This window comes from Drosophila busckii, chromosome 2L, assembly GCF_011750605.1.
Source record: "Drosophila busckii strain San Diego stock center, stock number 13000-0081.31 chromosome 2L, ASM1175060v1, whole genome shotgun sequence".
Lineage (NCBI taxonomy): Eukaryota > Metazoa > Arthropoda > Insecta > Diptera > Drosophilidae > Drosophila > Drosophila busckii.
The window spans coordinates 6,570,192-6,583,567 of NC_046604.1; the positions used below are offsets into that span (position 1 = coordinate 6,570,192).

The following is a 13,376-nucleotide window of genomic DNA, read 5'->3' on the forward strand; positions in this document are numbered from 1 at the left end:
GTAGTGCTACTGATTGCTCCCAAATGCTTTGCAAATAGCTAACGATACATCAGTTGGCCACGATTGCCAAATGTGAAGCTAGCCAAGAATTTGCACAGTCATACGGGGCGTATACGTGATCAGCCATGAGTTTTGGCTACGCTTTCAGCTGATTAAGCGCACACGCTTGTAGCAGTTTTCAAAATTAAGTTTGTTTACAATAAGAAAGGAGAAAACAAGTTGGCACAATTTGCTGCTTTTGTTGCGGTCAAGTAATTTTTAGATTCTTAACAAATAAATGAAAATAATATCAAGGCAACAATGAAAGCAAGAAGCAACGCTGAAAGCGAATACCTTAAGCCGATTTGTGCAAAAGCGAAAGGCTGAGCGAGAGAGAGAAAGAGAGAAAGATGGTAAAATTGTTCTAAGTATTTTCAAGTTAATTTTGCCACTGCCACCGCAACTGCTGTGAATGGCATTTTGATTAACTAACATGGCTATAATAATGTGCAGCCAGCTGTGGTTAAGTTGGCCGATCAGCGAGCATAATGTGCGCTGTGTCTGGCTTAAAGTCTAGCCTGGGAATTTTGCGTGCTTAAAGTTAAGACATTAAACGCTTTATATAAATAGTTAAGCCAGCCAATTGCTCTTGAGGCAACTTGCAGTGCAGACTGTCAACAAGCTGAAAAGCTTGTAAACTTCATTGGGGGCACAGTGCATAAATAAATCAATCAGCTTTAAACGCTCTTATATTGACTGAATGGCTGATGACTTGATTGATGGCTTAAACAGCTCGATTCGATCCTCTTCAATTAGAGACACACTTAACCCACAGGCCACAGACCAAAGCCAAAGCAGACGACCACCAATAACCTCCAAAGTCAAACAACGTACAACTTCCGTTGTGGCTGCTGCTGCTGCTGCTGCTGCTTCTCACGCTTGTTTGCATTGCGTTTTGGCCTACGCTCTGCGCTTCTTAATGAGGCTCCAGCTTGTGCTCTGATTTATTCTGGTTGTAAGCTCTGTGCTGTTTTATGATTGAGTTTTGTAGTTGGAAAGCAGCTGCAAATAGGAAAATCTATTTGGCTTATCCTGCTCGCGTTTCAAGTGCAATTTGCAATTTGCATTTTATTCATGGACCGCAGCTCAACTAACAAATTAGCATTTAACGACTGACGTACTTTATATTAATTATGTCAACTGCTTAATGGCAGTGGCTTCCAATTCCCAATGCGCTCTCTAATTGCATGTGATGGCTAAAATCGCTTTTACATTTAGTTTGTGAAATCATATGTATATCAAATGGCTCTGACATGCATATATAGTACCAAAGTTTGACCTAAATCGAGAGCGGGCTGCTCAACAGACTGTCACTTATTCTCAGCTCTCACTCACTTTGCCCTTTCTCAGTCTATGGCTGTCATGATCAAAAATGCATGAGCGCTAGCATACGAATTTACTTGGCTGCCCACAGCCCACAGCAGCTAACAGGAGGAAGGCCAGAGCAATGCATAGAATAATCTGTTAACGTTGGCGACCTTCACAGCATCAGCATCAGCATCAGCAGCAGCAGCAGCAGCAGACAGCATAATGTAGATATTTTTGCTCTCTTTGTGTTTCTGTCTTTCTGTGTGGGGTAGGCTTGTTTGCCAACAAAGAGCATGCAAAATCATGAGGCAGATAAAAAGCCAGAGCCATAAAAATAGTTGAGCACGGTAACAAGAACAGCAACAGCAGCACGGTAACAAATAAAAATCAACAGGATTAAATATGCAGACGTGCTCTGCCCACAGCTTTCGCAGCCTCTGTCTCAGTTTCAGTTACACCTCGCATGCTGTCCCGCTCTCGCTTGCACTCGCACTCGCACTTGCAGGCGTAGAGCTGCTTTGCCCGGGGCTCACACAGCTCAACCTTGCCGGGACGCGTCAGCTCGTCCGCATCGGCATCGGCAGCGGCTCGGTTTTCCGGCTTTGACTGCGACCATGTTGCTGTTGTTGTTGCCTTCGCTTGGGCCAATCTGTAACATTTTGTCATGGATTTTTATGCAGCAGCGCCGTCGTCGTCGTCGGCCGTGTCCTTCGCACGCGCTGCCTTCGGTACGTATTCAACAAGTATGAATGTCAATTGTGCAGACAGTCGACTTGCAAATACCCTGCCCCATGCAATTTATTCTTTTTCAGCAAAATATTTGCAAAATGCCAACAAAATGTTTAACATTCTTCATGCAACAAACTTTGCTTTGAGCAACAGTTGGACATTTTCTTTTACGACTTTTCGTGCAAACCCACATTTGTTCTAGAGACAGCAAGCTAGAGTGAGAGAGAGAGAGAGGGAGATAACACGTCCTCGCGGCAATTGCCATGTGCCCGGCCTCCTTTTGCATTTAAAATTTATTTCTCACGTTTCGCTCGGCTGGGCAAAAAGACATTTCAGCGGAAATGGAAATGGGCAAAGTTGTGGGGGCGCCTTTGCCTTTGGCCCATTCGAGCGTCAAACGAGTTGGCAACGTCGCCATTTTATTACCAACATAGACACACTTGGCATAGGAAACATCTTGCTTAATATATAATTTAAGCTAGTAAAATGCTGCTGGCTCTAGCGCTTACAATTTACAATTAGAAGACGCGAAATTTCTGCAGTGGCAGCTGCAGCTGCAAATTTGACACGTGTGGTTTGCATAAATTGAAATTAGTTCGGACCCCCTAGCGTATGCAAACATTTTGCAGTGCATAAATTGAATTCAAGCCACTTGCCACATGCCACATGCCACATCGAGTGAGACTGTCTCGCTCGTTTGCCAGCAACTTGCATAATTCATTCTTTTGCCAATCAGCCCACATGAAGAGTCGTATACCAATCGCGCTCACACTCTCACTCACTAGTTAGAGCATTTGGCACGTGTCGCGTTGCACAAGCCCCAGCCCCGATGCGTGCAGTACATAACTCAATTATAAGTTTGCATGCGCTCTACGGGGCGTATGAGTGATAAGTTATGCACTCACATTCGAATTCGCATTCGCATTCGTATTGTTGCGTTGCAAATTGCATTTGCTTAACTTGTTCGATTGCTAAATGGCAGTTGCCGTTTGTCATGCCACTATTATGGCAGTGCGGCAGCCTAATCAGCTCAGTTCAATGCATTTCCATTGTTTTCGAATTTAAAGCTGTCACAAAGTTGCGTAGTAATTAGTCAATTGACTAGACTTAATTAAATTTGCAGCCATAGCTATCCATAACATTCATTTGCAAGAAATCTTTGTTATGAAACATTCCATGTGCTCTGTGCTCGTTGCATGCAACTTTCATCGATGAATGAATGGAGTGTGGGCTGCATAGATAACGTGACAAGACAAAGCCAATTGAAATTGAAACAGTTTTGTTGCATTCGACGTCGTTGCTATAGTTTGTCGACTGCTGCATCAATGTTGCTATTGCATTGTCCTTAGGCTTTGTAACTAAAACAACATGGACATGTCGCACACACACACACACGCAGTCATAATAGACAATAATAGCATATTGCCTAAATGAATTAAGCTCAAAAGCGTGTAAGCCTTTCAGGCATTTGTTTCGCAACTGATACTGTTGCAATATCCGTCCGTACGTGTCTGTCTGTCATGCCTCAACGTCTGGTCACGTGTTGTTTAATGCATTCAATATAGTGTAAGACATAACTTAGCTACAGGCGAACGCGCGCATATCAATCATACGCAACGTTGGCTCAAGTCACTTGACAATGACTGGCCCCAGACTCTCGCTTCTTGTGCTGTCAGCACACAATTTGCTGTGGATTTATCAAACTGCGGCACTTACAATTTCAATTTGCTTGAGTTGCGCTCAGCTGCTTCAGTTTCCTCTCCACAGACTGCGTAAATTTGCTGCAAATAAATAGAAAGAAAATTTAATCAAAGTCTTTGTCAAACTGCAGTATCGAAGCATTTGTCGCATAATTAAAGCTTAACAATTGAACAAGGTGTAAAGGCAATTTAATTTTGTTCCAGCTTAATTTAATCAAAGTGTATTTCTTTTAAAGCCTTTACAGCGTGTTTTTCACAATTTGCGTATGACTCGCATATGCATGAATGCAATTCATTTACACAATACAACAAATGTGGCATTGTGATTATGACGCATCAGTTAGTCCAAATCCAAAACGCAAAAAAATATAAAAAATATTATACAAATTAATTTTCGCATACGCACCAAGTCCAAAATGCTAAAAGAGAAGCGTTCGGGCCATTGACATTCAGTAGAAAGGAAGCGGTGCGGCATAATTTTGCATGACAGGCGCAGTCCTTGCAAGGACACCCAAAACTGCCAGCCAACTGTCACAACAATGCCCAGCCATAAAAAAGCGAAGAGACAAACACAGCAAACAGCAACAGTCTGCGACAATTTTTTGATTTATTGCAAGCTGTTTAGTTTGTCCTTTCACTCTCTCTCTCTCTCTCTTCGCTCTTTGACTGCCCGTTATTTGCTTTTAGCTTAAAGGTGTACTTCCTGGCAACATGGAGCCAAAACTAATTTATGTGCCAAAGCGCCGCCTACAACGAAGCGAAGCTTACTGCAAACAAATCTGCTTGGAATTGGAATTGGATTTCGTGCTGCCTTTGTCAGAGAGGATTGTCTGCAGACGCTTTGCTTTACTTTGTGGACACTGCGCCGCAGGATGCGAATCATTTGGAGCGCGCTGCAGGCGGCAGGCAGCAGCGATTTTATGGCCGCGCCAAGGTGTTGGCTGAATGGAAAGCATATTAAAGCAGACATGCTGAGTTATGTGTAAGCACAGGATATGCAAGGATATACATATATTTTAAAATACTAAAAGTCCAAGTCACTTCTGCTGTCTCTGAAACTCACCTAAAATTTATTTAGTGACAGCACTCTGCTCTAAGCTCTGCGCTGACTATTGAAAATCCCTGTCAAAGCTAATGCAGATAACAGAATCAATTAATAATAAAAAACAAACACAACAGAACAGACTCATGTGTGTGTATTTGTTGCTTAACTGTTGCGCTTGTTATCTAAGCTGCGTTGAAGTTAATCACGTTTTTCTGCTAGACATGAAATATGAGCGCAGTCACATTTGCCAGCATGCTGTTGGCCAAGACCTTGCCAAAAAAATACAAAAAGTATTTCGTGCCGGCGCTATATGAAACAAAAGCTAACACACACACACTAAGGACTTGCTATTCAATACTTGGTCTAAACAAATTGCTGAGCATTTGTACGCTTTTAGCTTAGCGCTTTGGCTATTGTCATGTGTGTGGTGGGGGGTTGGGGGTTGGGGTTGGCCAGAAGTGAAGGTAAGGCTATCGCAAAAGCAATTTACTTGGCAACTTGTCTTATTCGAGTGCTTGGCACTTGGTAAAAGTTTTATGGGTTTTTCGGTTGGCAGCTAACAAAGTTAATGTCAAACTGAAACTGAAACTGAAATAGCAACAATGGCTAAACTAAAAGCAATCAGCATGCAAATGCATTTGGGGACAACCAGCTCAATGCTCGAAATAAATATTGAGCGAGTGCGTTGTGCCTGCCGCTTGGCACTTCAGAGATTTCAAGTGCGAACGCCTGCGCTTACACTCGAAGCTCAAAGAACAATGCACAAGGACAATGCACAGCCTGCACGCCTGGCGGCCATTTTGTTGTTTTGCTTTGTGTCTCAGCCCGTTGCATTGATGCAGTCTCAATGAGACTTTGAGGTCAGCTGAGGCGCAACTGAAACTGAAACTCAGACTGTAACTGGAACTATTGCCAAGGTCGCAGCGCATAAAAATTCTAACTCAAATAATACAAATAATAAGTGTAATAATGACGACACGCACGCACAAATTCCCTCAAGAGTCACACGGCCAAGGCGGCGTATGCGCAACGAGGCGTAAAACATTTTTCTAATTTGAGTACAAATTGAAAGCAAACAACTTGGGCTCAAGATAATAAAGCAAATAAAGCACGAAAGGCTCCCTTGGCTGCTGCTTAACTTGGCCAAAAGTTTCTCTATGTACCATACACAGAGATATGCTTGAAGGAATACGCTCGCTTCAGCTGTGCCCAAGTGCTACCAATTATGCGAGCACAAAATTCAACAGGTAAGAACACACACACACATACATACATATGTATTATATATGCGCTCATTTGATTTCATTGAGCGCCTTAGCTCTATTAGATTGCCGAAACGGCAAATGCCATGGAAGCTCTCGTGTTTACCTTGGGCCAATGTGAACATTGTGCAAACACAAACCCAACGCAGCTGGAGTATTCATTTAATTCCCATTGCATACAAAAGCTTTGGCAAATATTGTGAGAGATGCTTGTCGAGATTCTTGTGCCGTTGCCGTTGCTAGGATGCAATTTACTATAGCAGCGAAGCAGCTTTTGATAGTGACTTTTAAATAAAGTTTATTATTGCGAGTTTGTTTAGCATACAATGTAAAATTAATATAAATAAACTACACAAAGTTGCAAGCTTTGTATTTATTTAGCTCATACCTGGCAACTGCAATTGCATTAAAAGTATTAAATTCCTACACTATGTTGAATATTTTTGTGCAGCAAATAACATTTTATTACAATTGAAATGTGAAACATAAATGCCAAGCTAAGTGTATACAAAATTGATTGCATATCAGTTTTCTTTTATCCTGCTTTAACTTTTAACCTTTGGCTAGCCTACGCTGGTTGCTCTCATTGCTGTCAATTAAAGTCTGAAGTCTGTCACCAGGCTGCTCATCATCATTAGTGCCAAAGAGAATTGAATTTTGTGCCTGGACAGGCAGCTGAGCATTAAATTGTTACAGGTCCTTAACTGAAACAGGAATTCCTTTGCAGCAATCAGCCTTGAGAATGTGACAGTTTTAGCTTTTCAATGGAATTTTTTCGGTTGAAGCTTTTCATTTCCTTATTTATTCAACAAGTTCCGCCGTGAGAGCGGCGCACTAAATGGCAAAAACTAGGACTACGAGGACACGCACAAAACGACAGCTCGGCACGCCAGGACTTAACGCACATACAGTGAGGTTGAGGTTGAGGTTGAAGAAGAAGAAGAAGAAGAGTGAGCTGTAGCTGTAGGGTAATTGAGGCATTCCATGGGCAGTTTTATGCGCTTATAATCACATTTTTGTTTTTTTTTTTTTGGTTAGCGTCTGGACATCGATTCGTTATGGTATTTGTTGCATGCCGCAAGGACACGCAAGGCGAGCGTGGCGCTTGCCTGACTTTTGCCCCCATCCGCCTTTAGTGGCATTTATTTTGTCACATGTTATTTATGCCGGAATGTGTGGCAACTAGCAACGAGCTGAGGCTGGCAAGGGGCAAAGCCATTTAGTTAGAAGAGGCAGGTGGCTTAAAGGACCTTGTGAGCTCGTTAAACAGCTAGGCATGGGGGAGACGGCTTAGAGAGATATATGCATGTATGTGTGGCACCTTATCGAGGCCGTGCAGCACACTCGTTGACAGCGGATCCTCCACATTCCCAGCTCAGCCCAAGCTGTAAGCAGTTGTAACAGCAGCTTGCCAGTCTTGTAATTGTAACAAGGGTTTTTCTTATTTTCGTTTATTTACTTTCTCACTCTCACTTTCGCTCACACTCTCACTCTCCTTGGGTGCGTGTGTGTTTATGACAAACTCATTTAATATTTATTAAATTTGTGTGCTCACGGGTTTTGCTTATATTTTCATTTGGCACGCACCAAAACTTGTTCAACATGCTGCTGGGGTGTTGCCTGTTCTTTTTGTAAATGCTCTACAGTCAGGTAAGCCTCATTAGTTTATCGAGATTATATGTGATGTAAATTAGCAAGTGCTTGTAGAACAGAAATTTAAATAAAAACCGAAGCGAAGAATTTTTTTTTGTTGCTAAAATCAACACTTGAACAATTTCAAATCTTCAATTGCTTGCACGCGTACCTGAAGCCTGAACTTGTTGAGATTTGAATAGTGTGTAGCTACCCCCACCCGTCTCCCTCTCCCTCTCCCCCTCCACACTACCTTTCAGACTCTAGAAGTGGCTGCGCTAGCAAACTGAGCTATGTAATTAAAAAGTTTTGCAAAAAGCCGCTGCCCAACAAAAAATAGTTAACTCTTGCTGCTGCTGCTTTTTGCGTATTTTTGGCATGTAAAAAACACAATAATTAAAAACAAACCAGCAGCAGCAACAGGCAACTCAACGCGCCTTCAACTTTGATATGATAGAATCGAGAAATGAAATATGCGGCGGCATGACGCCGTAAATTTGTTTTCATCAATTCGATTAAAACGCGTCAAACACAAAGCATAACAAAAATGAGCGAAACACAAAATAGAAGTAAATTTATAATAATAATAATTTGTAACCGCATAGCATGAATGAATATAAATGAGTGTGTTGCGTGTGCCAAAAGCAAATGAATATGATGAACTGCAAAAGGTTCTCAGGCAGATCGGATCGCCAGCCAGCCAGCAAGCCAGGCCAAGCTTGTGGTTGCTCTCTTGGCTCTGCAAATGTATTTTAAGTATTTTTTACTTCTTTTTTTGGGAGCAGCGCTGTGAACTTTGAGCAGGGCAGCTGCTATTGTAGTTGTTGTGCTTTTGCAGTTCATTCAACTTAACAATTGTTAGCGCGGCAAGTTGCCGACGATGTTGAAACTGACACCTGAGAATCAGGCAATAAAAAAACAATGAGGGAGGCTGGGGCTGTACTTGATGTATGCGTAGATAAACACAATTAATTATAATGAGCAGTAATTGACTTAATAAGCATTAAAAAAAAAAACACTTGTATACTTAGATACAAAAATATGTTTGCAATTTAATTTGTAACATTTTAAAATATAAATTTGTATTTTTATATGTCACGGCGACAGCCTACACAATATAAATTTGCATTAACAATAGCAACAGCAACAGCTGAGCCATAAACAAAGCAGCTTAAAACCAAACCCAGTCAGCGAACCAGAACATCAACGAGAACAAGTGCAACAGGCAGTGCCGGCTTTCAAAAAAACGGGCCAACAGCCACAAACAAAAGTTATATATACACTTGTATATATGTGTAATCGTCAACAGCTGCTGTCTGACAACCAAAACCAAATATAAACAAACATTCAAAGTATATGTCTGTCTGTCTATCTGTCTGTTTGTTAAACTTGTTGCACTCGACACAGTCACAACAACAACTGCAATTCTTCAGTATTTTGGATCTCTTTGGCTTAGCACCAGCTACTGACTGTTAAGCTCTCTCTCTCTGTTTCTCTCCCTCTCTTTCACACAATTGCGTCTTGTTTTGTGTGTGTTGCGCAACAAGTTGACGCTAAGACTTTTTAAGGCCAAGACCAAAAAGTCAAACATAACATGCGAGCAACGGTCCGGCGTCTGGCTCCTCTCTCCGATTCTATCGCTACAACGACAAGCTGCTGTTTATTCAGTTGACTTGTAATGCACTCAGAGGAAATGGGGCTACGGCTACCAATGCCAACCGGCATTGGCAAACGACAAACGACCAGCGTTAAAGCCGGCAACAATGTTGCTGACAACAACAGCAGCAGCAGCAGCAACAACGGAAGCTAAGATGCCAGCTCTTTGTATGTGGAGCAGCAGACGAGGCAAGTCAAAAGTGCAATGGGATTATATTTGTAGCCCAGCGGCAGAGCAGAACAACAGCGAGCGGGAGGAGGGTGGGCCACTAAGTCTGGGGCTTGTTATGTCTATAACGGATGTGCGTGCGTGTGTGTGTGTTCGTGTGTGTGAATCCAAGTTGAGGTTAAGCTGCTTTGACGTGCGCAAAAAGGTTTCGGCTCTGTCTTTTATTCATAAGTATCCAAGTCACAGAGGTAGAGTGGGAGGAAATGCAGGCAGGTGGGGGTTGAAAAGTGTAACACATTAAATAGATTGACTGCGGGTTGTGCGTCAGATAATTGTCTAGAAAATTGACATAAACGAGGCATTGCGAAAAGCAAACTGGAGCACAATTTGTTGCAATCACTAAATGGGGCTTCTAAATTGGTTAATTGAGCATAACTTAAAAATAAATGGCATAATATTTATGCTTTAGTTGTGCAATAGTTTGTCAACTTGTTGACTTTTTATGCAGTGAGTTCAAATAGAAAAGAACATTTAACTTTGTCTGAAAACATTTTAAAAGTTTTCGCTGCGATACAAATTACGCAAGCTATAAGTTAATAAATCGCATAACAATTTAGAGTTAGTTTATTTATTTATTTATATATTAGTTATTTAAAATTAGAGGCTTAAAATAAAAATAATCTAAGTTCCACTTGCTTAATTTATAACTAAGAGCCAGCTATACCAATAATTGAACTGCATTCGACATGAATTGTATCATGACTCTAAATTAATTGAGCAAATAATAAAATATTTTACAAAACTTTATACTCAAATTACAAAAAACTGAAACAAGTTCTTAAGTATTTTATTTTAATTAGGCCCACAACTAACCGCAGCCGAGTTCCATGCCAAGTTTACCTCAGAAAAGGTTGAAAAAATACAGTACAGATTTCCAGATAGGAATGTAACTAGTTCGGACTGCAGCAATTTAAAAAAGGACATATTTGTATATCCAAATCTGAGTTGGGAACACAACTAAGCATTTAATGTTAATGTTTGCCTGAGCAAAATTATTATTACTATCGTGCCTTTTTATTATAAAGTTCAAAAAGCCTCAGTCAAGCGCAAAAGTTATTTTTAGGCTTTTGCTGTTTATGCTTTGCACTTTGCGCTCTCGCTCTAACACTATCGCGCACTCGCTCTCGCACTCAAACTAAACTGCGACTCTGTTTGCATAGGCGCTAAAAGGGTCAAGCGTACAAAAGCAAAGCTCGAACGTGCTCTGAAAAAAAAGAGAGTGCACAGCAGCAATAACGACAACAACAACAGCAGCAACAATAGCGACAACAACAGCAACCCAAAGTAGAGTTAAATAGGCGCAAAGGCAGAGTAAAGCAAACTAAAGCAGCTTAGTTTGTTGTTCTTGCCATTTCTAATTTGAGGTTTGTTTGGCAATGTTTAGTGTGTGCTTGTTAGCCTGGTCGTTGGCTCAGCATGTCAACAAATATGTTTACTGATTAGACGTTGCCTAAGAGAGGGGGGTTGCGGGGGTGTCTGACAATTACACTGCAAATACAACAAAGCGCAGGCAGCAGCAGCAGCAGCCGCTTTGAGTTTGCACAACTCAAACTCTTTAGTTTTTGTTTTTGGCTTACACGACGCATTGCATAATCGTAATATACAGAGAGACAAAAGTCGCAGACAACAACAACAACAGCAACAATAACAATAAATCCATTAATACACCCACAAAAAGCAGCGGCAATGGCTCAACCGGTTTCAATTTGATAAAGCTTACACACAGTTTATTTGTTGGTTGCTCTGGCTTGGCTCTCGTTTGCAAATAAAAGTAATCAAAGCTATAAGTGAACCAGAGCTAAGAGAAAAAAGCAATACGCCGTGTCCGCCGGGAGCGCCACGCACGTTAACCCACTGCCCTCAGTTATGACTGCAACCCACCGATGTTGTGACCATAATTATTCCATTTTTGAATTGGGGCCTATGCACTTTGCTATACACCCGATCAGTTTACATTCAGCGCAAGGCAAGTAAGTGTATCTTTTAGTCGAGCTTGGGGGGCGCCACAGCGCAGCTCGTTTGGTGTCTTCTGTGCTGTTGTTGTTTTTGTTAATCTCTAGTTGCTTGTGCCGTTGTTTTGCGGCACGTAACATTAAACTTTGCCTAAAAGCAAGCAAGGCAAAGCAAAAACCAAGAGCGAAGGCAACAAACTCGTTTCAAGCTGCAACTTTTTTTGCGTGCCCCAGTCGCAGTCGCCAGCCGCCAGCCGCCAGCCGCCACAGCATGTGGCAAGAGAGATGCGTGCGTTTGCAATCAGCAGCAGCAGCGGCTCGCTCTAAGAAAAAATAAAAGAGAAGAACCCTCGGGCCATGTTCTGACTGCCAGTTGCGGTTTTTATCTTTTAATTTGCTCCAATGTGCATTGGAGCCAAGAGGGGAAATTTTCTAGGGCTGCTGCTGCTGCTGCTGTGGCAGCAACTTTTGCAACTTTCACAATTTGTGCACTAAGTGCGTTTTGTGATTTATATGTGTGTGTGTGTGTGGCAGCGGCAACAACAACAGGAAGCAGGCAAAGTGGTAAGCGATAATGTCCCAGCAGCTGGCTTCAATGTGTGGCAAGTATAACGGTAGTTGGTGTAAATTGAGCAAGCAAATGCTAAGCCATAAAACATATAAACAAATAACTAAAGCAAACTACACTCGAAGAATGTTAATTTAACTTTTATTAAAACACAATTCTTTTGAAAGAAAAATAAGCAAACTTTTCTATAGCAATAATATTTATAGAATTTTTGCTTCACTGCTTTACTTTCGCTGTTCCAATTACCGATGCCGACGCTATCAATGCGCTTTGCTTAGTCATTGTGCACAGTTAGCTGCGTCTAATTGCCCCATTAACACACACACACACACATACACGCACACTTAAATAAAGAACTCATCTTGGGTGAGGTAATTAGAACAAGAAACTCATTTCATTGCAAGCAACTTAACTTAAGCTTGGCTTTCAAAGAATATTTCATAACAAAAGACGCATTAAGCATACGCCATGTGTTACAAGTTTTGATTACACGCCGAGTTCTGTTTTTATTGCCTGCGGTGCGTTTAACAGAAATGAAAAAAAAAATAAAAAGAAAAAACTTGTTAATTACGTTGACAATGAAAATAAAAGTTGCTGCGCTGCTCGCCAAAGAAAACTTTTTAAATGTCTGTCATAATAATTATTATATATGCGTTACACTCCCTTATGTTGCATGTCGCATGCGTCTGTATGTCTGTGTGTGTGTGTGCGTGTTTCCGCTTATTAGGCAGCCAACAATACGTGCAAGACATAACAATATCAAATAAACAAACAAACATCTTCGAATCCACTTTCAACACTTTCTTGAGCACGCCATACAAATTATTTGTGCAACTCATTAAAATACAACAAAAGTCAACAAAAAGTAAATATATGTTTAATTATTGCTGCAATGCTGCCGCTGCTTCTTTGACTGCTTAAGCTCTTAAGCCGCTTTGCTAGCCACAAGTTCAAAAAGGCCAACGCAATTGCAATTAGCAAATAATTGATTGTAAGTTTCTATGCCAATGCCAATTTGTGAATTTAGCGCAGTGCACTACGTAATGCAATTTACGTAAGCAGCTGACAGTTGCTTACGCTCTTTTGATTTTCATCCACGCACAGCGTGGGCGCCTGCTCAACGCTCATTTGCAACGCTTTGTCGCTTGCCCCAGAGACGCGCAGTTCCGTTTGCCACAGCGACAACATCAACATCATCATCATAATCATCATCAAGAGCTGAGTTGCTGTTTTAATCTGTTGGCTGTCAAGCGTTG

General features: G+C 41.4%; 1 long non-coding RNA gene across 1 annotated transcript in view; it reads right to left on the reverse strand.

Moving 5' to 3' along the window:
• Positions 1-3,791: 3,791 nt before the first annotated feature.
• LOC108599970 overlaps positions 3,792-13,376 on the reverse strand; it is a 30,532-nt gene continuing 20,947 nt past the window's right edge. The window contains exon 3 of the long non-coding RNA XR_004458961.1: positions 3,792-3,857. This is a non-coding gene — a long non-coding RNA (CG43861). The remainder of the gene's footprint in view (positions 3,858-13,376) is intronic.